Genomic DNA, 27,360 nt, shown 5'->3' with positions numbered 1-27,360 from the left:
ATCTTACAATTGATATGCTCTTGGTAGATATTAAAGACATGAATTTAATTTCCTTCTTAAATCATTGCTTCACTGCATCTCTCAGAGACTTGAGCCAAGGGGCTTATTGATTCAGAGGCCGATCTCTGAGGGTAGGTTCTCGGCATCTTGAGTGAGATAATGGGCAGGAGAGACAGGCGTTATAGAGAGGGAAAGGATTTTTAAAAATTCCTTTACCTCTAGTTGACATAGCTGGGGGTTAGGTTTGATGGCCTGGGTAGAATTTTACCTAAGGGACATCTAGGTAGGAAGAAGACGTGGAGAAGGGAAGTCCACTCTTCCAGGGCTGCCAGCATTTGGGGGATAATTAGAGAGAGGGGATGAAGGGTGAACTTATCAGGTCTGTTCCAATTTCCCCTTATGAGCCTTTGGACTAGAGATGAGGGAGAAGATTGTGTAAATATGGTGGGCTCAAGTCCCAGATCCCTGCGTAGGAGACATGGTGTTTAGTCTGTGGTGTGGACAGGCAGAGTACCTGAAATGAATTTTACTGCTCCGCTCTAGGTTTTTGAATGACATAGATGACCTACCAATTCCCATAGTACTCAGATGAATTGAGACTCAGTGAGTCTTCCATGGGGCCAGATAGGTCATGTGGCAGAGGTTTAAAGGGATCCTTAGCATCTGAGAGAGCCAGGTTGTGGCTGAGTCGGCCAGGAAGGGCCACGAGAACCTGACCAAGGTGAAAGGAGCCAGAACACAAGGTTTGCCACCATTGCCTTCAGCACGTGTCCCAGCAGGAATAGAGGGCAAAACAGGGATGCTGTGTGGTCTATAACCCCCTCCCTATACCCCAAAATATCACACGAGCCCTGCTACCTGCCCCAACCATGCACCTGAGGCCACCGTGTAGAGAATTTGGGGGAAAGGGGAAGAAATAATGAAGACTAAACCACCATTCAGAGAGACTGAGCATTAGCTATAGGGAATATTTACATCTGGGGATTGGACTAAAATTTAAACTGAATCGGGCAGTTAATTATTTCCTGCCTTTCTACCCATAGGGTGGGGCTTATAAGAAAGGCCAGATTGATAATAAGCAATATAAAGAGACTACATTTTCTTTGTACATCTGGATTTTAGTGTGATCGAAATTTCAGATATTGCTACATCCTTTTTCTGTGCGTATATTCACAAAAGCTTATCTCAGGCCACCTAATCCCCAGTTTTACGTCAAACTGCAGGATTCCCATAGTACGTCAAAAGCTTATTGTGTGGAACTGTAATATTGGTTTGCTTGGCTGTCTGTCTTATTGCACCATGAGCTACTTCACTGCAGAGGCCTTATTTCATTCATTTTCCCCCAACACATAGAATAACACCTTAATAGAACAGATATTCAATAAGCGTTAGTTGAAATGAATGAATGAAAGAATGAAAGAAATATGCTCAGTCTCTGCATCTCAATTGTTTCTCTACAGGGGGGAAATCTCACCTGGGTGTTCCTTTCTTTTAATTGAAGTATAGTTGATTTACAATGTTGTGTTAATTTCTGCTGTACAGCAAAGTGATTCAGTTATACATATCTATACATTTTTTATCTATACATTTTTTATATTCTTTTCCATTATGGTTTATCACAGTATATTGAATATACTTCCCTGTGCTATACAGTAGCCCCTGTGTTCATAGCAGCACTACTCACAATAGCCAAGACATGGAAACAACCTAAATGTTCCACTGACTGATAAATGGATAAAGAAGATGCAGTACGTATACACAGTGGAATACTACTGAGCCATAGAAAAGAACAAAATAATGCCATTTGCAGCAACATGAATGGACTTAGAGATTATCATACTAAGTGAAGTAAGACAGACAGACAAATACCATATGATCACTTATATGTGCAATCTAAATACAACATAAATGAACCTATCTATAAAACAGAAACAGACTCACAGACATAGAGAACAGACTTGTGGTTGCAGGAGGTGGGGTGTGGGAGAGGGGTGGATTGGGAGTTTGCGGTTCGCAGATGCAAACTATTATATACAGAATGGGTAAACCTGGGTATCCTTTATGATTACAGGAAGAAAAATGAGCTTCCTTAGAGAGTTTGGTAGCAGCCATGTTTCTGTATAGGCACAACATCCTTTCTTCTTTTATCTCTTTCATCTGTTTTCAACGGCTTACTTTCTTTTCCCTTTGCCTTTCTTCCCTGGGAATGCTTTGGAAATGAAGGTGACACTGACTGGGAGAATGGAGGAGTGGTCTTGTCTGGGAGTGTTCCCAAATCCTCCTGAACTGTGACTCAGGAAGAACTTTTTTTTTTTTTTTTTTTGTGGTACGCAGGCCTCTCACTGTTGTGGCCTCTCCCGTTGCGGAGCACAGGCTCCGGACGCGCAGGCTCAGCGGCCATGGCTCACGGGCCCAGCCGCTCCGCATGTGGGATCCTCCCGGACCCGGGCACGAACCCGTGTCCCCTGCATCGGCAGGCGGACTCTCAACCTCTGCGCCACCAGGGAAGCCCAAGAATCTTAAATTTATATGACAATTTTGGGCTTAAAGGAAAAAGAGAGTCTTCTGTTTATGATAACCTTGCTAATCTCTAAATGACTTTCCTGTCACTGCCTTCATCTTGTACCCTCCCCCCCTTCTACCACTGTAACCTCTGTAAGTCAGATACAGGATGCATGCCTTGTTTATATGGCTTCCGTACCTCCTCTGTGTTCCCACGAGGCTTTATGGTGACACGTTCTGATGGACTGTAATCAAATTTATGTCTATTTTCTTCTTTAGATTGCAAGCTCATTCAGAGCTTGCTTTGTCTTCCTTATTGCATCTCCATGTTTTACAGTATGGGCATTTAGTATATGTTTGCTAAATGATTAAACTAGATAGCTTATGATTCCTTAGAAGTGGGAAAAAGAAAAACTTACTTTCCAATGCATACAGACCTTTCTATTTCCCGGCTGCTTCATCAAGCCTAGCAGATGTCACAGACTGTCCACCCTTGCCCTCACCACTCCTCTAGCTGAAGAGATGCCTGGGTATTTCAGGGAGTGCCCAGGAGGACAGTCAGAAATAAGTCCATTTTTATCTTTTCGCTCTGACTGCTTTTATATGTGCCCTGTCCTGGGAGCCTCCTAGACTTCCTACAGATGCAGAGCTCCCAAGTTGCTAAATGGTGCTGGGCTCCCTTCAAGACTCACTGCATTAGAGCTGGGCTGAAACCCAAGAAAGATGGGAACAAGGTTCCCTCTTTTCTGCTTATGCTCTTCCCACAAAAACCGGAAGAGATGAGTGTATTGGTAGTTTTCTCTGTAAAGATGAATCCTTGACCCCTTTTGGGTCTCAGTGCCAAAGGGAGGCTTTCTCTAGACTCCCAACTAAGGACTAAAGATCTATGTGTGCTGGTATCATACCTGTGGCTTTCCTTTTCATAATCTTATCATGCTGCATTGCAAGAGCCAGTTGACTTATCTGTTTCTTCCATTAGCCCAAAAGCTCCATGAAGACAAAGATATTGTCTATTTTGTATACTCTTACCATCTGTTTACCTATCATTATATCTGGCATATAATAATAGTAATAATTTAGCAATTATGATAATGACAGTTACAGTGAATACTGTACTTTTTCTGAACCAGACAGTCTTCTAAGTGCTTTACCTATACTAGTTCTTTCGCTCCTCACAACAACCCTTTGAGGGAGATATATATGGATAAGCGGAGGCACAAAGAAGCTTAGTAACTTGTCGAAGGTCACCTCGCAAGTAAAGAGTAGAATTGGAATTTCAACGTATGAATCTGGTTTCACAGCTCATGTGCTTCACCACCAGGCCACTCCAGAACACTCACTCGGTTACATGGTACTGTACTCTACGTTGAGACTCTGGGTAATGGGCTCATTTGTGGAAGCAAATGTAGTCAGACTGGCCTGAGGACACCACTTACAGGGCCCTGAGGGGACTCCCAGCATGTCAGGGGGGCGCAGAGTTTATGAAAGGAGCAGGGAGTGTGAACAGGATGTAGGAGCAGAGTATAGAAGAGTGGATGGTTCAAGAACCTGGAGGAAAGCCAGGGGCGCAATTAGAGGCTGATATAAGTGGGGGGGTTGAAGGAGACAGAGTTAGGTCTAAAGGAGATTTCTGAATAAATTTCTACGTGAGGCAGTCTCTAGAATTCCCATACCACCTCTTCTAGAAAACCTTTAGTAAGGATGTACATTATGTTTTAAATTTGGCCTTAAGTAAGACCCCTCACTAAAGCTGGGAGTCTTACTACATGGAGTTCCAGAATTGACTCAGCTTTTATAAGCAGTCTGTGAGGTGTGTGAGTTAATTGCTATAGCCTCAACCTCGTCTTTGCATCTCCTGGGGGAAGAAGGAGGAGAAATGGTAATGGTTGGAGCTTGAAACCAGCTGTATTTAGGATTTCTGATCAAGTTCCCTCTTGTTTTGGAGTTTGGGATACATGTATTCACGAAACTCCGAAAGGGAAAGAGGGGAGGAAAGGATGAGATGGTGCGGAAATAAGAATAAGAGAAAGTGAGGGAGGATGTAGGAAAACCCGCGTCTTTGATTTGTATTGTGTGATTTCTGAAACTGCTCCAGCCTCGACATAAATCTACAGGATTTATGTGGCTTCATTAATCACACTTTCTTTTGAAATGGAATTTTCTGCCTCGGAGGCTTTGAACGTTCATGTCCAAATACAATATATTCTTTTAAAATCACCTCTGGATAAAGGCAACACCGTTGGGGTAATTCCCCCAGATTGTAGGCGGAATCTGTTTGGTCCTCAGATCTTGATGATAATATGCTGAAAATAGAACCTCCCTTCAGAGAACAGAAGAATTCTGGTATGATTAGGATCCCAGTTGCAGACACCCTGGGCCAGGAGTCCGTGGAGAGAGAAAAAGAAAGAAAGAAAGAAAGAAAAAAAAAAAAGAACCCCTTGTCTTTGATGAATAACAATAAGCAGCGCCATCTAGTGGCAACTCATGTTTATCTTGGAGTCGGCTTGACCGTGACCTCCCCGCCTAGCTCTTTGCTCATTATCAAACAAGCTGGAAAACAGAAGTTCATCTTTCCAGGGGCAACGTGAACTGAAATCTGATGGCAGGGCTTAGGTGAATACACGAGAGTGTTAAAATTGCTGCCGACCAGAGGTTGCATCCAAGGCATGTTTTTCGGTTTGTTTTTGGAGGGGTTGACTTTTGAACGCTGGTAAGTCCACAAAAGCAACAGAGAACAAAAATTGTGTTCCTGGGAAGGGATGGAATCCTTCCCTTCACTGGCATCACCCCCGGGAGTCACACCAGATATGCATCCCTTTATCTAACCCTCATATTCCCCCTGTTTTGCTAATCAACCGAAGCACAAAGCGGTCAGGTGCAAAGTCAAGCTGTCAGAGCAGCAGAGGTGGGGTTTGAATCACCATCTGCCTAGAAAAGCTTTCGCTCTGATTCGGCTTTTGGGGAATTCTCCTCCGCCAGTCAGTTCCCTGGAAGGCCCACGTTTGCAGGCCTTTGCCACGGATCTTCAGCCTTTCAGGGTGATGTGATTGAGATAAGTCACAACACCTTAGAACAGGCAGGGGCACCAGAAAGGTGTCTCACGCTTCCTCTTGGCTGAGCTATGGAGAGCAGAAACAGCCCACACGTCATCTCTCAGGGCTGGGATCCTGTGGGTGAAGGCGCTGCAGCTGACGGTGGGTAAGTGCTCTCCTGCTGCAAATCACCACCAGCTGCAACTCCTGGGGACACTGCCGCTCCACCGAGCGAGGCCACCTCCTGCCTCCACCGCGGGGATGGCAGCCACACCTCCGGCCATCCTTTCTGCCCCACACTGCTCCCTGAAAGTGAATTCCATCCATTTGGATGTGGTTCTAAGAAACCATTTTCTATGTGTTAGTGTATTTTTGTTGCACAAAAACAAACTTTACCTTCTTTATAATTAGGGACTAGATAGATGTTGATTTTGAAATCAGGAAGTACTCGTTTGATTACCAAGTTACTTGAGGCTGTTCAACTGATGACTTGATCAGAAAAATAAATGTTAATTTGTTTTATTTACGAAAGCTCACTAAAGTATGGAATAGAACATACTGGAATATAAACTCTCTTCAATTCAACAGGTTAATGGTGGAGATTAAGAAAATAGGTCTGGCCTACTCTAGGCTCTCTTAGAGAGCAAGAAAGAGGCATTCAGCTAAAGCCATAAGCTTATGGTAATAAAGCAAGCATATGTAGTTCTTAATTTTTAATTTATTTACTCCATTACATTACACAGGTAAAATGTTTTACTTGAGCAAACTCCGTAGGCCACTGCAGCTACACCAACATGAGAGACATAAAGTAATAGGTTATACAGAGAATTAAGGCTTCCTCTTGCTATTTTAGTTGATGCCTAAGAAAAGACGACAAAGGAGGTTTCCTGACTTTTCAATAAGCAAATTATTTTACAATTTGAATAAACAAATCTAAGCGATAACAATGTCATGGATTGGTGAGAGCTATAGCTGCCAAAGCCATGCAATCAAAACAAGGATTCTGTTATACTCTAATCTTTCAACCATATAGTTGACATTTTGGAGAGACATTTTCTGAAAGATTAGATCAGAGTCACTCTGATTTTCCATCAGCAGGTATTGGCTTTGGTATAAAATGCAGACAATGTGAGCATGGAAGTAACAACGGGGTCTGTTGACATATCTGTAAAATGCTTTTTAAAAAACTAAAAGCACATACTGTCTCGAAGTTAATATAATTAAAAATTAGAATTAATTTCCTCTGATAACTCAGGCTTTAACATTTCCGAAAACCAACTTGATATGGGTTTTAGGACTAAAACTCAATTTCTTTCAACATCAGCAAGAAGGCAAAATAGGAAACCCAGTGTCAACAAACTCTGTTGATGAAAACAACCCCTGATTTTTATGACCCTTGGTCATGGTAACCATGTAAAGAGGGGTGAACCAGGATGGCAAACTTGAATAAAGATCTGGTCACTTAGTGGACTCTGACTTGTGCTACCCCTGGTTTAGAGTCTACGCCATCACTTTTTAAAATGTCTGAAACCATGGCGATGACCCTGTTTCCTAATGGAAATCTCACTCTAGAGGTTCTACCCATGGTGGCTGGGTGGAGGAGGAGGGCACCATGTAGCCCTGAATGAATAAGAATAAATATTATTTGTTGCAACCCTACTAGGTGCCAGTGTTGCATTTGTATTATGAGCCTCAGTACTAAGTGCTTTTTGTTTATTTGTTTGTACATTCCTCTTTTAATTCTTGCATTAACTCCCTCCTCTTTATTTATGTGACTCTGAGAGCTTAGGTAACTTGCCCAAGTTCAAGTAGATTTTTGCCTACAGAGTCAGAAGACTTTGTGCTCTCTCCTGGCTAGGCTGGGAAACTGGTCACCAAGGGCAAGAAAGCACCCGCACCCTTTGGACGGACACAGAGCAGGGAGAACGTGACGTGCTCGCTTGTTCAAGCAGTTCCTCCGACTATGTCCCTAAGCTCCAAGTTGAGTCCACAAAATTGTCATATTCTGACACCCTCCACTATCCACCCCCTAACTGCTTTTCTTTTTTCACAAGGTATTAGAGATGTTAATAGTTTGGGAACTGAACTCATGGCTTTGTGGAAATAGACAGCCACCAAATGGTGGGTCTAGGAATGCAGTGGGAAAATAGTGAGGTGGTCCCAGGGCTGGCAATTCCCTCACTTTGGGACTGGCCTTAAGACAAGGCAAGGGCACTCTCTGCACTACATGACTCTGTCCCCGTGGACATCACTGATTGACCCAGTAATGGACACCTGACCCAAACCAAGCCAATCAGATCTTTCCCTAGGATTTTTTGAACAGTAACTAAAGGGCTTTCCTGCAGGCAGCAATGCTGTAAGCGTAAAGATCAGGAATTGCTGCTGGTTGCCACGTTTCCTGCCATGTAGAAGTTAGTTTGAAAATGTAAGGCCAGACACTATCAAACTCTTAGAGGAAAACATAGGCAGAATGCTCTATGACATAAATCACAGCAAAATCCTTTTAGACCCACCTCCTAGAGAAATGGAAATAAAAACAAAAAGAAACAAATGGGACCTAATGAAACTTCAAAGCTTTTGCACAGCAAAGGAAACCATAAACAAGATGAAAAGACAACCCTCAGAATGGGTGAAGATACTTGCAAATGAAGCAACTGACAAAGGATTAATCTCCAGAATTTACAAGCAGCCCATGCAGCTCAATATCAAAAAAACAAACAACCCAATCCAAAAATGGGCAGAAGACCAAAACAGACATTTCTCCAAAGAAGTTAAACAGATAGCCAACAAACACATGAAAGGATGCTCAACATCACTAATCATTAGAGAAATGCAAATCAAAACTACAATGAGATATCACCTCACACCGGTCAGAATGGCCATCATCAAAAACTCTAGAAACAATAAATGCTGGAGAGCATGTAGAGAAAGGGGAACCCTCTTGCACTGTTGGTGGGAATGTAAATTGATATAGCCACTATGGAAAACAGTATGGAGGTTCCTTAAAAAACTAAACATAGAACTACCATATGACCCAGCAATCCCACTACTGGGTATATACCCTGAGAAACCATAATTCAAAAGGAGTCATGTACCACAATGTTCACTGCAGCTCTATTTACAATAGACAGGACATGGAAGCAACAGATGAATGGATAAAGAAGATGTGGCACAAATATACAATGGAATATTACTCAGCCATAAAAAGAAATGAAATTGAGTTATTTGTAGTGAGGTGGATGGACCTAGAGTCTGTCATACAGAGTGCAGTAAGTCAGAAAGAGAAAAATACCGCATGCTAACACATATATATGGAATCTAAAAAAAAAAAAAAGGTCTGAAGAACCTAGGAGCAGGACAGGAATAAAGTTGCAGACGTAGAGAATGGACTTGAGGACATGGGGATGGGGAAGGGTAAGCTGGGACAAAGTGAGAGAGTGGCATGGACATATATACTCTACCAAATGTAAAATAGATAGCTAGTGGAAGCATCCGCATAGCACAGGGAGATCAGCTCGGTGCTTTGTGACCACCTAGAGGGGTGGGATAGGGAGGGTGGGAGGGAGGAAGATGCAAGAGGGAAGAGATATGGGGGCATATGTATATGTATAACTGATTCACTTTGTTATAAAGCAGAAACTAACACTCCATTGTAAAGCAATTATACTCCAATAAAGATGTTTAAAAAAAAAAAAAGTAAAACGTAATACCAACCTAGCAGATGTCCATCTCAAGTGGCCCACTATTTTCCCTACTTTCCTTTGTAATGCATTCGGTTTTAGTTTGCCTGGTGAAGCTCATATCAAAATATGTGAAAATCACAATGTTGTCCTTTTGGGAGAAACAAAGGAAAGAAATAAAAGTAAAATTGAAGGGGGAAAAAAAAAGAAGTTAGTTTGAGAAAATAAAGACAACATTCAGAAAGAAATGTGGGATGAGATGGAGAGTGTGTCCTGATCATCTTTAATAACCTGGTTCCTATTGTTTCTGAAGCCCCCTTGTACCTGTGCCTGGATCTATGCCTCTCTTTAAATCAGTACATGTTGTGTTTCTGTCACTTGCAACCACTGGATTCTGGCTGACACAATCTCCTTCCTCAAATGATTAATTCATTGCATTTTCAGGCTCCCAACAGAATACAAAAAGCCTTGGGTTGGGCTTATTTTTAAAGCTGTTTTAAATTAAAGAACAATTGCAGTTCAGCTGTCTTCTTAGAAGCATTATTAGTACCAGCCAGCTCAGGAGGTCTTGCAGACTTGAGGCAGAGGCCAGGAGAGGCCCTTTGGAGATGGGAAGGCAGAATTTGTGAGAAATACGGGGCTGAGGGGTGGGATGGGGAGGTTTAGAGAATAAACCACAGGAAGAAGAGACCTCAGAGTGGAAAATGGTTTTGGAAGTGAGTCGTGGAAGAAACAATAAACAGATATATATATATATATATATATATATATATATATATATATATATATATATATAACTTCATGACAGTCTGAGGCCGATCTTTCTGAGCCCCTAATCAAATAGAAATGGCTCTTTTTATTTTTTTGGAAGAGAGGGGCGATATTCATTGCAATTTTTCTAGAATATTATTTCTAAGAATTCACTGACTCTGGAAGAACTAAATAGAATCTGGTCCTACCCTCAGCATATATTTTTATTTGAAATTAGTGTTACATAAATAACAAACATGAGTTTTTGCTCAGTCATCCATAAAATAGGGCCTACAGGCCTTAAAAAGCACCTTCTAGTGATCCTTCATTTAAAACATAGCGGACTATAATTTTAGAGCAGTAAACCTCATTATAACATACTTATATTTGACATTTTCAGGCTGTATTGTTCATGTTTTTAAGTCCTGGAGAAACGCCCATTAAAGCTGTGTTACTCACATTAGTTCAACATTTAGCCATTTAAAATGTCATTTAAAAAGTTCCACCATATATGGACATTATTTATTGCTTAAGCCCCATTGTCTACTTATAATATGCCCTTTATCAGACCCAAATGCCCACTTCATAGAATTTCGTTCTGAGCAACAACTGACTTCTTACATTATCCAATGAGGCAGGAAAGTTAAATTACAGCCAGTTCATATCATAGAAACAAAATGTTTCCTGCAATTACTGATAAGGGACAGTTCATTTTCTCTCTGTCATCCTGAAAAAAACCTCCTAACAACAATTCATGCCTGGTTAAACAGGATTTCCACATCTCCCGCTGACATCTTTCCAAATAATTCAGGGTTGTTATTACTGTACAGCCCTGGCAAGGCTCAAAAGCAAGCAGACTTGACGAGTCTGCTCAAAGCAGAGCTTAAGTAGTTGTAATTAATAATAATTACATGTCCACTACACTCCAGTTTTATCATATTATCCTTCAAGGCAAATAAAATAACCCACATACAACACGCTTGCAACAGGATTCGGGCATTAATGAAGCCACTCTGCTTATGTCATCTCGCTAAAGTTTAAAATATTTGTAGCAGTTTCTGTTTTATTGATTTTTATTATTCTATACCTGGTTGCAAAATGTTGTTGGATGGACTACAGCTTGGGACCTGCGCTATTCTCTTCCAAAAGCCTTCACCTCTCCTGCCGTGACTCGGATTCGAACCGAGGTTGCTGCGGCCACAACGCAGAGTACTAACCACTATACGATCACGGCGAGCTACAAGGGAGCTGAGCGCCAGGTTTCCTTTAAGAGTCACTGTGATATTAAAAATCTGTGGAAACACTGCCATCTATTGCCTAAAGATGTACATTTTCTTAATATTGGCAAAGAGGAGCAGGATTTCGGTCATCTCCAGTTATTTAAAGGAACAATAACAAAGTGTCTGAACGTGAAACTAATATTGTCTCCTTGGCCGACGGGCGCAATTGTATTATGTAAGATTCACTGGAGTCACTGTCAGAAAACAATAATCAAAGTAACAAGGCTGAGAGAACCCAGCCTGTTCACTCAAGCTTCCTACTTTTAACCAATAATGAATATAGATTTCCCACCCCGAACTGCCACCACCAATTACGCTGCATTAAATGACATACGAACCTGAGCCTCTTCTGTGGTTTCTCCACTGCTAGCCTTATTTCCATGTGCTTAGGCAGCAGAGACATAAAAAATATGGCAAGAACAAAATGGACTGAGGACTGGAGAGAATCAGGGAGGCTTGTTCTGCCCTATTAGAGGAAGCCAGGGTGAGCACACCCTGACTGAGGAAAGACCTTCTTTCAAATCCATTGGTCCCTAAAGGTTTTTTTTCCTTTCTGGAATATTTGTCTTAAGCCACAGTAATGTCAAAAAAAAAAAAAAAAAAAGCTTTCTGACAATGTTAGCAACCCACCACACAAAGAAACTGGAGTGCTCCGTGCTAAATAAGTTTCAAGGAGACATTTTTAAGAAATTTCCTTGTTATAAAAAAATTAAAGTTGTCTGGACAAGCTATCCCCCAAGGTTTGAAAACCTTAAAAGGAAACACACAGAAAAACCTCTTTCTAATCACTGGATTGTATTCGGGTGTCTCCTTTAAGCCTTCTGAATGGAGAGGCCCTGGGAGCAGCTGGGGCTAGCTGGCACTGTGTATGGGATGGCAAGAACCGAATCCATCTGTTGGGTGGCTGCCAAGAGCTCCAGTGCTTCTGGAAGGAGGATATTTCTGCAGATAAAAGCTTCAGACACAAATGGTCACTCCTCCCTCACTCCCTCCCCTCTGATCATCTATGGCCCCTTCTCTATCTTCCTTCAAACTCTCACAAATCCATTTTTCTTCCATGGTCACAAAGAAAACTATTGCCCTGAGTTCCTGAGCGAGCCTTATACATTCTGGGCAGGAAGCAAGGCAGTGTGCCCTGTGGCCTGAACAGGAATGCAGGTGGGGGAATTTGCTAAGAGGTCAGTCCGTGGCAAGGAGGCAAAGTAAATCTCCTGGCTGGCAAAGGGGAGGTTCCTGAAGCACCATCATTTGTGTACCACCGTCATAATTTTTGCTATGGGCACATACCAGTTGAACAATGAGGGAAATCTCTCTCTTTAAAAGAAAAAAAAAAATCAACTCACAGAGTGCAAATTGTGAAAACAGACTTCTAGAGTCTAATTTTGGCTCTGTCACTAAGTGCGGGAACTTTGGCTGCTTCTTGAACCTTTATGCCTCGGTTTTCTCATCTGTAAAGTGGAGATAATAATGGTAACTACTTCACAGAATTCTTCTGAGGACTGAATAGGTGATGACATGCCAAAAACTTAAAGTAGACCTGTCACATAGTAAGCTCTGTAGAAATGACAGTTATACTATTTTGTACCATTCCATAAATTGAAAAACACCATATCATGTCCCCTAAATAGAGATCACGATCACTGTGAAATAAACTATGAAAAAAAAATAATAGAATTAAATTCTAGCCAGATATTCTGAGCCCAAGTTTTGCTCTCAGTTAAAAACGAAGGTGGGCAACAGTAGGAGAGATGTTAAAAAACATATTAGCCTCTGATCAAGGCTTCTCTTCAACTCATCTGAATAACTGGAAGAGATTTGAAAAGGGAGTAACTTTCTCTTCACAGGATACAATATTATGAAATGTCACAGTCATTACCACCCCTGAGATTACCTCACATATTGCATCTGTCAGGCTAGGTTATGCTATGTGACAACCCCCAAATCCCAGTGGCTTCAAATAAGGAAAGTTTTTCCCTTGCTTGTGTTCCATGTTCACTACAGGGCCCTGCTCTGCATCTCCTCACTCAGCGACCCAGGCTAAGGGAACAACTACTTTCAGAACATTTTTTCATTGCTTTACAAATGGAAAGAGAGCTCTGGAGTGTCTGGAACCAGCATCTAAAAGCTCTTCTCAAAACTCATTGGCTAGAATGGGTCACGTGACTCTGCCCTGCTACTAAAGCACCAGGAAGAGCACTGGGCCATGTGCCTGGAAGTCAGAGTTGGAAATCTTAGGTGAACAGCGCTGCTCATGACTTCCAGCCATGGCACTAGTGGAAACGCCAGCTTGGAGAAGTCTGGGAGGCTGTATGCCTAAAGGCAGACCTGACTGTGGAGCAGGAGCTCCAAACACGGGAGAGATTCCCAGCTTCTGGGTTCACCAGGTAGGGCTTTTCTTTGGCATCTGTATTGGCTTCCCGTTTAATTGATGATGTCAGTCATCTTGTGGTGGACTCTGAAATATTCCTGCCTATTAAAGAGGAATGGGCTTTTGAACAACTACCGGGCTTTTCTCCTGACCGTCACTGTCTTCTTAGGGATATACATTAAGATTTCTTCTACAAGCACCAGTACGTACAACCCACTTCAAAGGGGTAAACTGATGGAATCAAAACATGGTTTCTGATGGCATTTCCAACTTCTTTGCAATTTACCAGGTGATTATTTTTTCTGACTTTACTATGTCAATACTGATGTTATTATCACTCTCACACTAATATATCATTCACAAAGACTTGTTGGGGACCAACTATAGTCCAGTCATTTTTTCTGGATCTTAAGGATTCAACAGAGAATAGGAGAGACATGTATCATTATTTCATGCAGTTTTGTTTAGTGAGACAGATACAGGTGAATAACAGATGAATAACCAGATAGAATATATGAGGTGATGTCATGGAAAGGAATACACCTATATGCTTAAAGTTAGTTTTCAAGTTAGACTGAAGTAGAGAAAGCCAGGGAAGGCATGGCACCACTTGGTGGAGAAACAGAGCGAGACAGAGAGTAAGCCTGCTTTGTCTCAAGTCCTTTCTCCAGTCCTCTACCTGTGTGACCTTGGGCTAGTCACTAGACCTCGCTGGATCTCTATTTTCTCATCAGTAAGGTAAGGGGAGGGCTTCCCTGGTGATGCAGTGGTTAAGAATCCACCTGCCAATGCAGGGGACAATGGGTTGGAACCCTGGTCCAGGAAGATCCCACATGCCACGGAGCAACTAAGCCCGTGTGTCACAACTACTGAGCCTGCTCTCTAGAGCCCGCGAGCCACAACTACTGAGCCCACACGCTGCATCTACTGAAACCCACATGCTCTACAGCCCGTGCTCTGCAACAAGAGAAGCCACCTGCGCACCTCAAGGAAGAGTAGCCCCCACTCACCACAACTAGAGAAAGCCCGCGCACAGCAACGAAGACCCAAATAGCCAAAAATAATAAATAGATTTTTAAAAATTAAAAAAAAATAAGGTAAGGGGAATTGGACTAGAGGATCTGTCAGAATGTTTACGCTTCTGATGTGTCATCCATTTAATTTAGAGAAATAAATTCACAGACAATAGCCAAATGTAAAGATTTTGAAGGGAAAAAAGCAATCCCAACAGATGAGTCCTTATAGCTATACTTTTTTTCTTAAGTTCACAGAAGCTGTCCTTTTTGTCTGCTTCTAAATGTTGTGAACCTTATTTCCCTGCCTATGGCAACATATTTTAAATACAGGGGGGTTGGTCTCTGGATTTAAGTTGTGTGTAAAGAAGAATGTCTTGCTTGTGAGGAGCGTTTAGCTACGGAATTCATTCCCAAAGAATATTGTGGACTTCCTTTTTCAGGAAGTTTTTAAACTTAATACGATTGCTGCTTACCAGCGTCTCATTGTTAGAAGTGATGGAGCAACAGACTTTCTGCCTTTCCTCTTGCTGCCTGAGTCCAAGATTTTCCCTCTGATGGAGTCATTCCTTTCCCTTATTTTTCATAATGGATTCCAACAGGGGAGCAGGGACTGACAAGAGGGCCCTGGGACCAGGGAGGCCTCCACCCGCCCCAGCTGAGTCCTTCCTCCAGTGTCGCCCCTCCTACCTTTTCCCAGACCCAGCTCTGTTTCCTCCTCCTCATCCCTCTTCTTAGCTTGCCTCCTCCCTCACTGGGGGTAGGGAAACGACAGTCAGATCCATCACTGGGCTGGAGGCCAGGAGCAGCAATCCACTGGGTTGCGGCTGGCCCAGGGCCCGGTTTTCAGACAAAGACAGGTTGGGAACCCCCTGCAAAGAAGGCCCCTCTGTCTTCTCCCCCCAACCCCTGTTTCCAGCCAGGGCCCAGACAGCTATGACCTTATAGGGACCTTAAAACCACTTCTTTCTTGGGTTCTTTCTCTAACTTCATCCCCATCCCAGGGAGCGCTGTGTGTGTGTGTGTGTGTGTGTGTGTGTGTGTGTGTGTGTGTGTGAGAGAGAGAGAGAGAGAGACAGAGAGAGAGACAGAGAGAGAGAAAGAGAGAAAAGAGGGAGAAATGGAGGGAGGGGAAAAGCTGGACAAATTTGGTACACATAAGAGAATTTGATACATGTAAGGGAACCAAGGATGGCTCACACACACCCCTGGGAATACTTTGAGGGGGAAAAATAAGGTGGCTGACAGCAGAGGAGGTCCAAGTAAAGGGTCGCTTCCGATTTCACACTTTCAGGCATGTTACCATTACCAGAAAGAAGGCTGACAGCGCCATGGTCTCAGGTTTGACCATCTCCATAGCATTTCCTGCATGTATCAGAAAAGTTTCGATCATGAGAAATCACAAAGCACGAGAGAAAATGCTTTATTTTCAGAATGCTAGTAACCACAGAATGTTTTAACAGGTTACATTTTGAAGGGTAAACTGCCTGGAGTGCTTTTCCCCCTTGCTTATTAATGAATTTGATTTAACCAAATCAGAAATCTTGCTGTGGGGAAAGCAGGAATGGTGAGGGTAGGAGCGGGGGGGTGGAGGAAAGGCTTGTTGGTTGTTGGTTTAATTTTAATTTTTTTGCCTGGAGGCACCATTAGAAAACTCCAGACGCAAAGCTTTCTAATAGAATTCCTCATCTGATACAGCCCTCTGGAATATGTGGGCCTAACCTTTACGATCTGGCGGGCCAGGCCTCTATTTGGAAACCTTATGAGGGGGGCCGATCCATTAGTGATAATATGAACAGCTGAAGGCCTGCGGCGGCAGAGAATTAGGAAAAGTGGTGGCAATGGGACCCCCTTAGGAAGGGGGAGGGTGGAGAATGGAATCGCCTAAAAGTGGAGAGGCAGGGAATGGCCCAGGACCACATTTTCTCATCCCATCATATTAGCAAGTTAAGGTTTTAAGAAAAAGAAGTGTTGGCAGGATGGGGACCAGTTAGCATTCTGGATTTATGGCCATGAGGGTTCTAGCCAATCACCTTGGAGCTATTTTTCTTAAAGAAACTTCAGTATAGGCTGCTGAAGGTTCTAGGGCTGAGAGCCTTGGAGAAATGATTTAATCTCTCTGTGCTTAAGTTTCCTTCATAAAAAGGGGATAATGATGATGATGATAATAATATCTGCTTTATAGGGCTGTTGTGATGATTAAATAAACATGCAATGAGTCAGTGCTTAATAAATATTAGCTATGTTTTAATCAGACCAGACATGGGAGGGAGCTGCTGTGAGCTTCAGGCCAGGATGAGGAGGTGTCAGAGGGACAGACATATGCCAGGACCCAGAGGTGGCCTGAGGTTTACTGACTGGACTCTGATTACGATGATAAGTGGCATCCGGGCCAAGTGGCTAGTCAGATGTCAGAAGGAAGAATGCCTCAGGGTCTGGACAGGTGGTTCCCATCCCAGAGATAGGGGTGTGACTGGGACACATAGTAAGAGTAAGGAGAGAGGCATAAACACAGCGTCAGAATCCAGAAGGCTCCCAACGTGGAGACAAGTTTCAGGCTGTCATGTTGTCCCTTCTGCTCTAAGGGAGCCAATATTGGAACCAATTTAAGTCAGGAGATGTGTGGGGTGGGAGAACTGTGGGGTGGGAGCTGGAGGAAGAAGGGATGGTTAAGACATGTAGGAGCCAAAGTCATTCCTCAAAGCCCGTCTGGATAGAAGGATCAAGGCCCTCGGCTCAACAGCTGGGCCTCTTCTTTCCCTGGATCTTCTTTTTTAAATAATGGCGAGGACAAGTTTGCCCTTAACGTGACTGAGCTCTCACACATATGAGGTACCTGGTGCGAGTTGGGGTAGGGTTGGGGGGAAATCCATGACACACCTCTGCAAAGGAGTGGACTATATCTTACTCATCTTTCTCTCTTCTCCACACTTAACCTTAGTGCCTAGGACACAGCATAGGCTAACTAGATTAAAAAATTAAATTGGCCTAGTTGTGGATCAGAACTCCAAAGTTTGGTCTCCCTTTAGAGTTGCAGAATGAGCTGCTAAATATTTAAGAGCTTTTAAATTGGCCTCTTTTCCTTAAGTTTAGGTGTTTTGCTATCAATGAGCTTAATTTTGCCTTTCCTGCAATACATATCACAAGTACACTTATATTGAATTGCATATGGGTCTTTGTCTAATTCTGACATCCTCTGTAAATGTCAATAATCTTTGGGGCCATAATCTCCCCTGAGGTGGGGCTATGAAATAAACAAGCACCATTACAGATCTGGAAGGGACTGCTACCCAACTGATCAGACATCAGTAATATGGAGATTAGAAATATGGGGAAAATTGTGCTACTAGCATCCCGTGATCTCTCAATTCTTCAATCACGAGAGAGAGAGGGAGAAAGAGAGAGAGAGAGAGAGAGAGAGAGAGAGAGAGAGAGAGAGAAAGAGAAAGACAGATAAACCGACAGACCAGGGAACTGGATAGCCTGATGGCATGAACATTACATTACCTGTTCGTGCTTTGTTCTGCTTTATTCATGATGAAGTTTCTACTCTGAGAACATTCATTTAACCTCCTTTGCCTCACTGACTTTAAAAAGAATAATAGGGGCTTCCCTGGTGGCGCAGTGGTTGAGAATCCGCCTGCCGATGCAGGGGACACAGGTTCGTGCCCCAGTTCGGGCGGATCCCACATGCCGCGGAGCGGCTGGGCCCGTGAGTCATGGCCACTGAGCCTGCGCGTCGGAGCCTGTGCTCCGCAACGGGAGAGGCCACAACAGTGAGAGGCCCGCGTACCACAAAAAAAAAAAAAAAAAAGAATAATAAATCTGCTCCTTGCCTACTATAAAAAGGTATTAAGAGAAAGATGTGAAACATTCACAGTGGTTTGAATGATGTTACGTAGAGCATACAACTGCCTTTTTTTTTTTTTTTTTTTTAACTATTATCATCATTATGGTAGCCACCATTGATTTGGAAGATAGATATTAAGTTTACAAGATGAAACCAGATTTCTACCCTAGGTAACCCTAGAACCATAAAGATATCTTGGATGAAAAACCTGGCCCCATGACAGCTTTCCCTTAATTATCATCAATTCTTTGAGTGGACTGAAACAAAAGAGAGAGAGAGAGAGAGAGAGAGAGGGAGAGAGAGAGAGAGAGAAAGAGAGAGAGAGAGAGAGAAGGAGGGAAAACCAGCCTAATTGAATGTAGGATAAACTATTCATTAGCTAGCTAAATAGCTGCGACATTTAATAACCTATAGTGCCTCATGAAAAACTAAGACATTGCCAAAAGTAATTGAAGTTTGTGATTCTCTAAATTGTTATTTAAAGCAGAGTTTGGCAAGGCTCTGTGGGTCTGCACCAAGTTTAATTGCATTTTTAAAATTCCGGGTGCTGATTGAGTTCCCATACGCATTATTTGTGTGGTGAATCCCTTTAGAGTACACTTGCTTATAGTGAAACCTTATGCAAGGATTTTAAATTTCAAAGCATGTAGGATCTATCTATATCAAAACCTGTGCTTTACTTTCTGACCTTTTAACTGTTTGATTCCCAGCTTGCATATAACTCCCAGTTCTTGCCCTTCCTGTCCTGGTTTACTTCTAATGAGATGGCCTGAATTTTTATTCCTACCGCAAAGAGCTTGCTGGGGGGGTTAAGATGGACTTGACCCAGGGAGAGGATGTCCCCCAGTGATGACTGAATGGGCTCTGGGGCAGAATCACCACGCAGCCACGTTTGCCTGTGGCATAAGCAGCAGTTGCCGTGTACCCTAGAGACCATTAAATATACACAATGCATTTGGTACAGACTTTTCACACAGTACATTTATGAGAGGCATCTATGATTGTGTGACCCTCATAATGACTGAAGGGCTTCTCCACTCCCTGTAATTTCCCATGAATAATTATTTTAAAAGAGCTACAATTTGTTAAGCACATATTAAAGCAGCAGGCACCATGCGAAACATTTCACAGGAATTAGCTCATTTCATCTTCATGGGAGGCTTAGGTATTACCTTAGGTATTATTATTCTCTCTATCGTACCAAGGTGCAGAGTTGGTTAAGGAACTTGCTCAGGACCACACAGCCTGAGCCACCAGAGCTGGGATTCGAACCTACCAGACTGATTCTGGATCCCACCTGCTTCACCAACATCCTCCACTACATACCATTTACACAGTGCTGTGTCCCACGGGTGAAATTTCCTGACCTTCTCCCCATTAAAAATTTTACGTCCTATGTCTTATCACACAGGAACCTGGATCTCTGATAGTTTCAGTTTCCTACCCCGGAAAGGAGATCACAAATAATGGCTTCCACAGGAGGCTGTGAGCATTAAAAGAGAATGAGCAAAAAATGCATTTGGTGGGCTTCCCTGGTGGCGCAGTGGTTGAGAATCTGCCTGCCAATGCAGGGGACACGGGTTTGCGCCCTGGTCTGGGAAGATCCCACATGCCACGGAGCGGCTGGGCCCATGAGCCAGAACTACTGAGCCTGCGCGTCTGGAGCCTGTGCTCCGCAACAAGAGAGGCCGCGATAGTGAGAGGCCCGCGCACCACGATGAAGAGTGGCCCCCACTTGCCACAACTAGAGAAAGCCCTCGCACAGAAACAAAGACCCAACACAGCCAAAAATAAATAAATAAATAAATAAATAAAATGCATTTGGTAAAATGTCCAGCAGTACACACCATGTATTAGTTTTCTGGGGCTTCTATAACAAAGTCCCACAAGCTGGGTGGCTTAAACAAGAGAAATTTATTGTCTCACAGCTGTGGAGTCTAGAAGGAGTCAGCAGAGCTGGTTCCTTCTGAGGGCTGCGAGGCAGCATCTGTCCCATGCCTGTCCTCTAGCTGCTGGTGGTTTGCTGGCAACACTTGGCATTCCTTGGCTTGCAGATGCATCACCCCTTCAATTTCACATGGCATTCTCCCTGTGTGCTTGTCTGTCTCTGTGTCCAAATTTCTTTTCTTTTTGCAAATGACGTCAGTCATATTGGATTCAGACCTATCCTAGTGACCTCATGTTAACTTGATTATTTCTATAAAGACCCAATCTTCAAACAAGGTCACAGGCTGAGGTACTGGTGTTATCACTCCAACATATCTTCTGGAGGAAGATACAACTCACCCCCCCAAAAAAAAACCATGAGCTACTATTTTTATTAGTAATAATGGTATTAATAGTGTTTGTAATAACAAACATGGAACTTTTTATCCAGTACAGTGTTTGCAACCTGCCAAAGCCTGCCACACCCCATGCTTTAACTCAGGGCCATGCTTGTGACTCAACCAATCCTGGGCAAGGTGGCAGGAAAACTTTTCAGAAGGCTTTAAAACAATCCCACCATCCCATGACTCTTCTGCTTGCATGTGGTGTTGGCTTCCTTCATCCCAGAAAAAGTAATGGGACAGTAGGAGGCAGACTCACAGAAATTTGGGAAAGGTAGATCAAGGCTACACAGCTAGTTATGGCAACGCTGGGACTAATTGGTTTGCCAATGCCTTTTTTATTTTTCTTGCATGTAATGTGAGTTATCACTTTCTTGCTCCTCCTTGGCAATCTCACGCCACGCACCTCCACCCATCGTGCTCAACCATTACTTCCTATAGATGGAGTCCCGAACCAATGCCTCCATCGTCAGTTTCTTTCCTACAACACAATCCCATGTGTCTAACTAGCTACTCAGCCTCATCACTGGAAGTCCCGTAGGCATCTCAGGTTCACGGTCCAAGCTGAAGGCAGGTGTCTCCCAGCCATCCACCCTTCCTATCCTTCTATATCACCTTCCTCAGGTAAAGGCATTGCCATCCCCTCAATCTCCCGAACCAGAAGGAAATTTGCTGCCATCCTCAGTCCCTTTCTCTAGCCATGCTTCTCCATCCCATTTGTTCTAACCTGACACCAATTCCAATGTATTCTACTTCCTAACACTCCCAGGAATCCTTCTTGGCCGACTCTGGCTTGTACACAGATGTATCCCCCAGTGCCGAGCACAGTGCCCAGTACACAGTAGGTCATCACTTAATATTTACTGTATGAATGAACAGAAAATAAAAATTCATCTGTGACTCCTCATCGTCCACAAAGTCCAAACTCTTAAACAAAACATTAAAGGTTCTTCAGTATACATGCCCAAACTATTTCTCTAGTTACATTTTCTACAACTCTGCTCAGTCCCCCAAACTAAGACAAGCAAAGAAAAACTATTTGTCATTTTCCAAGCATGCTTATGATTTTCACGTCTCTATTTATGCAAAATTGCATATTCAATGTGCTGGCTTGAGGTGTCAGTGAAATAGCCAGATTGAGATATCAAGTAGTCAACTGGATATATGAACCGTGAACTCAGAAGAGAGACTTAGGGTTGAAATAAGATGCTTGAGAGATGCAGCATATAGGTGGTATTAAAACCAAGGCAATGAATGAATTCACCTAGAGAGAGAGTATATTAAGAAGAGTATTCATGGGCTTCCCTGGTGGCGCAGTGGTTGAGAGTCCGCCTGCCGATGCAGGGGACGCGGGTTTGTGCCCCGGTCCAGGAATATCCCACATGCCGCGGAGCGGCTGGGCCCGTGAGCCATGGCCGCTGAAAAAAAAAAGAAGAGTATTCACAAACTCCACATACGTTCTCAAATCAGACCTGTAGTTTTAGGTGACAGTAGGTCATTCAAGTAGCAATGCTAGAAGGCAGTGTCCAGAAGGAACTGACAAATGAGTTACAAGAAGCAATGAAAATAGAGATTTGCAAGTCATCAGCATAATGGTAATTGTTGAAGCTCTGGCCAAATAAGAGTGGATTATCCCTGAAGATATTATCAACCTCATGCCAGAAAGCAAGATTTGTTTGCATGATCAGATGCTGGAAAACTCAGAAATGCAACCAGAAAAACAAAACAAAAATAAAAAACAAATGTAGATGGTATAGCTACCATTCCCTTATACAGACATTTGACATTGACTGAATTTTTTCCTTATCCCCATTCACTCTTTGACTATTAAAAAATTGTGAAATATGTCATATGTAGATTATTAATAATTAAAAACCGGAAAAAAGCTCAAGCAAGTCAAAAAGAGAACATTGTTGGGACCATCTAAGCCCTTATTTTACACTCTCTACGTCCTTATGGAGAAAACCAGTATCCTCACTTTTGTGATAATCATACCCTTGTTTTTCTTTATTGCATTACCACCTATGTGTGTATTCCTCAACCATAAAGTGTTTAATTGTGCTTGATTTTGAACTTTATGTAAATGGAACAATACAGTATGCATTCCTTTGCAGCCTGCTTCTTATTCTTCTTAACTGTTAAATTAACCTGTACATTTTGGGGGGGAGTGTCTATGTTCATAATCATACATATCACATGCAAACAATGATCATTTTGATAATTTCTCTTCTTTTCTATTTCTTTTCCTTGTCTTATTGTGTTGGTCCAAGATATACAGTACAAGTTTGAATAAAAGGGATGATAGCAGACATTTTTGTCTTTTCCTATCTTGAAGAAAATGCTCCTAACATCTTAATTTATTACTAAATATGTTATTTACTGTGAGTTTTTGTAGATAACTTTTATCAGGTTAAAGAAGTTACCTTCTACTGCCAGTTTGCCTAAGAAATTTTAACTTTTGTAGAACTTAGATCATGCGGTGAATATTCAATTTTAGCAAATACTTTTTTGGTATCTCTTGAGATGATCATACACTTTTTCTCTTTTAGTCTGTCAGTTTGTATACTAATTTTCAAATGTGAAACAAAACTTGCATTCCTGAAATAAACCCAACTTGGTCATGATGTATTTTATTTTGGGGGCACTGCTGGTTTGGTTTTCTAAGATTTTCTATGGTATTTATGCTATGTTCTTGACTGAGATTGGCATGACATTATTTATTGTTTTATACAGCCAATACTTATTTCTGTTTGCTTACATATTTACCACTTCCTGTGTTCTCCCTTCCTTCTTGCATCTCAGATGTTTTATCTGGGGGCATTTTCTTGATGCCTGAAGAATATCCTTTAGTATTGTCATTAGAGAGTCTGCTATTTTCTGTGTCTGAAAATGTCTTGATTTAATCTCCATTTCTGAAGTACATTTTCACTAGGCATAGAATTCCACATGTCAGTCCTTTTCTCTCAGCATATTGGGGATATTATTGCATTTTTTCTGGCCTTCCTGGTTGAGAAAGGAGATCCCAGACTTGCCCCTCTGAAGATAGGCCTTTTCTGTCTGCATCCTTGCAAGCTCATTTCTTCATTTTGGCTTGGCTTTGTTTGTTATGCTTTCTTTCTGTTTCTGGTTTGACTATAATGTATCCAAGTATGGATTTTTTAAAAAAATTATACTGCTTGGGATTAGCTGGACTTCTGGAATCTGTCGGTTCGTGCATTTTATCAGTTCTGGAAAATCCTGAGATTATCTATTCAAACGCTGTCTGCTTAATTCTTGTTCTCCTATCTATATAGGACTCCAGTCAAATATACATCATGCCTTCTTGTTATATTCCCCGTGTCTCTGTCTCCATTTGTATTTTTTATTGTTTTGTTATTCTGTGCTGCTTTCTGGATGATTCCTACAGGTCTCTATTTTAATTTCTAGAGTTCACTTTCTTTTCAGTTTTCATTAATCTACTGTCAAACCCACCCATTTCACTTTTTTCCATATATAACATTTATTTATAGTTTGTATCAGCCTGTGAAAAAGTGTATGTATATTATACCTGCAGTAACATGACTTGAAATTACTTAATATAATCATACATTTTAAAAAATCATGCTTTAAAAAGCTAATTTAATGGACATAATAGCTGGGCTCACAATAGCTAAGTAAATACACTCCCTGTCTCTTAAATAAGCAAACATTATTATATAATCTTTCAGACATACACAAGAGTAGAGGGAATAATATTTTTTAAAAACTCCACATGTCCATTATTCTGCTTCAATAATTATCAATATTTTAATAATCTTATTTAATATTCCCCACAAACTTCAGACAAAGTTTTTTTAGAGCATTTTAATGCAAATCCCATACATCATATACTTTCATATGAAATGGCATTTGATTGGCACTCATCTCCAACTGATAAGATTTATTTTTTGGTGGAGAACCATCATGCTATTATCACACCTAAGAAAACCAACAGTAATTCCTTACTTCATTGAGTTTTTTATTTAAATAATTTTATATTTCATTTCTAGAAGTTCAATTTAATTCTTTTAAAATGTGCTGCTTCACATTTTATAGTTTATTATTTCTTGCACATATTTCCAAATTTTTCATTTCTTTAAAAATATTAAGCATAGTTTTTTTCTAATCTGTATCTTAGCCTTCCATGATCTGAAGTCCTTAGGAGTCTGTGTCCGTTCTGTGTATATGGGTTTTTTTGTTTTAACTCTTGCTCATGGTGCTTTATTTCCTCATGCATTTAGTTAATTTTTATTGCAGTCTGCTCATTATTCTTGGATTTGTTTTCATGAGAATTCTTTGGGGCTTGGAAAGAAGATGTGTTCTTCAGAGAAGATCTGCATTTGTTTCTACCTTGCTTTTCTGTGGCATGAGTAGTCTGGGGTCACTTTCAATTAAATTCTTGGCTTGAGGCTTTTCAGGCCACTCAGGGAGTGTGAATTCAGGCTGTAAACTTAAGATAAGTTGTAGTTCCAAGTTCCCAGTAGTGACTATTTCTTTTTCTTTTCTCACCTTCTCTCAGCTGTAGAGTTTAAAGACAGTGTATGTTTTTCCCTAGCAGTCCTCTGACTGAGGGTAGGAGTATAGAGAAGTGGAAGAGCTGCTTCCAGGTCATTTTTTACTATGAAGGTATAGTTCCTTTGGGATAAAAGTTTGTGGACTCTTCATCTTGGTCAGCCCTGGGATCTGTCTCCCATTCCCCGTACCTTGGAAGTTGTGAAAACAGAAGTTCGGGTTCATCTGGTTCAACAAATGGCCTCAGTTCCTGGGCTGAAAGTTCCTTCCTTTCTTGAGAGTTCATTGATAGATTTAAGATGGTGATATATTTTAGACAAGAATTTTAATTGTCTACAGAAGGAAGGTTGATCCAGGTACCTATCCTGGAAATGGAACTTCTCTCTTCATCCTTTGAACCATACTGATCTGTGCTTCTGACCAATGAAATCAGAGGAAACTTGACCAAGAGTCAAAAAAGTATGCATCTGTGGTTTGACCGTACAAATGGGATTGAGAAAAAGCCTGGTTCTTGGCAAACATACAATATTTGAGTATATGGATCTCAAAACGTTAACGGCCAATGAACCGAAATAAAGTCTTGGAAGCTAAGTTCACCAGACGTAGTTTCTTGCAGTACATAAACCTTAACTATGTCTTACAATTCTGTCTTACGTCCTCAACTAAACTAATTCTTTGAGGAAGATTTGTCATCTGTTTACGTATCTCTTAGCACCTACCATAGTAGGCATAGTTACTAGCTGAATTAAGGTACTAAATTATTGTAGCAAAAAAAGTTTTTATTTAAAATTTAAACTGATTTAACTGTTTATGTATTCGAAGAAGTTGGGAAGGGACTGTCATAATTCCCATGGGAATGGTAGTAACATTTTTCCAGTGCTTTCTTTTCCTTAAAGGATCTAGGGGGGATGGGGAAGGTACTGCCCGGAATAGATGCTTCCTTGTTTATCACAGGACAGTAATGAGTCCTTGGATATGCAAAGGGAATTCCAAAGCTAAGTATGGGGATAAGGCTAGAAACAACTAGAATGCTCTGCATAAGACAAGAGTAAGAATTTTTATTTTGCCTTGCGAGAAGAGCAAAGAAGAAAGAGAGTGGGAGAAGAAACGTGGGTGGGGTGGTAACTGTGCAGGATGCAAAGTGGTCCAATGACTTTCCAGACCATCGATACCTGATATTCCACTTTAAGGTTTTCATGTTTCTGCAATGAAAAACCTCTCTATCTTCCCAGTCTCCAGTCATGTCAGCTACACTTGCAGAAGTTTTATATGAGCATGTGTGTGGAGTCAGGAGTTGCTGGGATGGTGAGGTACATGTGCCAATCAAAGAAATGGAGTGGCTCCCAGTTTGGGTTAATGCTAGAGTGGAATAAAGGCACAGCACTATGATAAGACAGTAAAAAAAGGAAGTTGGTGGAATGGCTGATCAAAGATGAAGGCTGCCATGAACTTTAGGTCCCTGAGGAATCTGACACAATTTGAATTCAGATTTTAAAGGGCAGGATGATTGTCCATAACACCTGTGTCATTATTAATATTTATACTAAAGTTTAAAGGCATGAGAAAGTTGCTCCAACCTTCAGCAGTCAGCAGTTAGTGTCAGGGTCTAATAATTCCGCAGCCAATGTTTTACTTCTCCCGCTAGGTGTCCAGCAGTTGTTCTCAACCTTAGATGCACGTTGGAATCACTGGGAGAGTTTAAGTTTACTGACACCCAGGTCCCACTCCAGATATTCTAATTTAATTGGCCTGAGGTGGGACCTGGGCTTTGGGGCTTTCAAAATATCCCCAAGTGATTCTGATGTGCAGGCAAGGTTGAGGATCACTGGCATAAAGCTATAAGAGTATTTTTAGGACAATCTGAAACATTCCAATGAGGGGACAAAAAGCGATAGGGAATGTATGAGTTGCAAGTATGATCATAAAGGAGGTTAATTTTTTTTGAAATACATTATTATATCATGTAATCCCTGCACCTGTGGGGGCCAAAATATAAAAATTCAAGTGACAAAAATATTTCTTAGAGAC

The 27,360-nt window shown here is 41.7% G+C and overlaps 1 non-coding gene across 1 annotated transcript; it reads right to left on the bottom strand.

The window, feature by feature from the left end:
- Positions 1-11,126: 11,126 nt before the first annotated feature.
- TRNAH-GUG (transfer RNA histidin (anticodon GUG)) lies at positions 11,127-11,198 on the bottom strand. The gene has a single exon. It is a non-coding gene; the product is annotated as a tRNA-His (tRNA).
- Between the last annotated feature and the right edge of the window lie 16,162 nt (positions 11,199-27,360).

Source organism: Kogia breviceps, chromosome 8 (assembly GCF_026419965.1).
Source record: "Kogia breviceps isolate mKogBre1 chromosome 8, mKogBre1 haplotype 1, whole genome shotgun sequence".
In the NCBI taxonomy this organism is placed as follows: Eukaryota; Metazoa; Chordata; class Mammalia; order Artiodactyla; family Physeteridae; genus Kogia; species Kogia breviceps.
The sequence above is the reverse complement of the archived record's forward strand: the minus strand, read 5'-3'. Positions and strand labels throughout refer to the sequence as shown.